Consider the following 1,414-nt stretch of genomic DNA (forward strand, 5'->3'; position numbering starts at 1 on the left):
CCAGCTTGAACCTCTGGAAGTTCTCTGTCAATGTATGACTGTAGCCGTTTCTGTATTACCTTGAGCAAAACTTTGCTTGCTTGAGATATCAAAGAGATATACCTAGTCCAACTCCATTTTACATAGCCAGGGGAAAGGACTTACCCAAAGTCACATTTTCAGTGGCAGGGTGGACTTTTAGCTGGTTATGCATTCTACTCCATCACCAGATTCTGGGGGGTGTTTTTTTGGCAGTTCCAGGGGACAGGCCTGGAAATGACTTGTGAATTCAAGAGCCAAAATAGGGATTTTTAAAGTCTCAGGGTAGAAACACTCTTCAAACCACAAACCAGATGGATGTTCCCATCTGGGCAGAAAAATGGGGCTCTGGTGGGGGACAGGATTACCTCAAGGACACTTCCAGTCTCCCGCAGGGTTCTCTCCCCTCCAGAACGTCTCCTAGGGTGGTGGCCCCATGTGGGAGCTCCCCTGTAGCCATATTTACAACTTCCCTCTTTTTGTGGAAGAATGACAGAACCCTTCCTTTTCCATTCCTCCAGCCCAGCCAGACTATTAAAATGTAATCAGAAAATCACATTAGACATGCAGATTCGGCTTAAAATACGTATATGTATCTATAATTTAACAGCAATTATGAGCTAATCAGTATTTTTCTTCCTGACTTGGGTATTTTGTTTCCCTGGTTCAGTTCTGGTCCTTGGAAACATCATAGGGTCTTTGATTCTTGGTTTGAGCAAGATCTCCTCTTCTGCTTCCTGGCTATGTGGCTGGTCCTTGAGTGAAGTCAGCTTCCCTGAGATGGAGAAGGGAGGGAAGAAAAGAGGAGGCCTTGGTTCTTCCTGGAGTTCCTGGATGGTACAAATGATTACAGCTGCTAATGAAAAAGGCTAGTGGTTCAAGTCCACCCTGAGGCACCTCAGAAGAAAGGCCTGGTAATCTACTTCTGAAAAATCAGTCATTTAAAACATTATGGAGAACAAGCAAGTTGTTTGCTGGGAAGCCATCAAGGCAAGCAATCAAGTCCCTTCAGGGAAAACCCCCCTCCAAGACTGAAACTCAAATGGAACACATGAGCAGGCATGTAAGCTTGCTGGTGACCATATTGGCCTATTGGTGAGTGGAAGAGGGGAAAAGGCAGCAATGAAGAAATGGGCTGAGTTCAATCACGTTCCATAGACTCCTTTTGACCTGGAGATGAGAAAGAGAAGAGGAATGGCTGGTTGGTCTGAAGTATGGTGAGACCTGGGAACTCCTGAGCCCATGGACAAAGACATAGCCATGGAGGGTTAGAACTGAGAGTGAAGCGTCCAGCTGATATGAAGTGAGGGGAGATGCACAAGAACACCCAAAATTGCAGATAGTACCCATTTGACCTAGCCTTAATGGCTTGATAATTAGAACTCGACTAGAGGAA

Source organism: Chrysochloris asiatica, unplaced genomic scaffold, assembly GCF_000296735.1.
Source record: "Chrysochloris asiatica unplaced genomic scaffold, ChrAsi1.0 scaffold00090, whole genome shotgun sequence".
In the NCBI taxonomy this organism is placed as follows: domain Eukaryota; kingdom Metazoa; phylum Chordata; class Mammalia; order Afrosoricida; family Chrysochloridae; genus Chrysochloris; species Chrysochloris asiatica.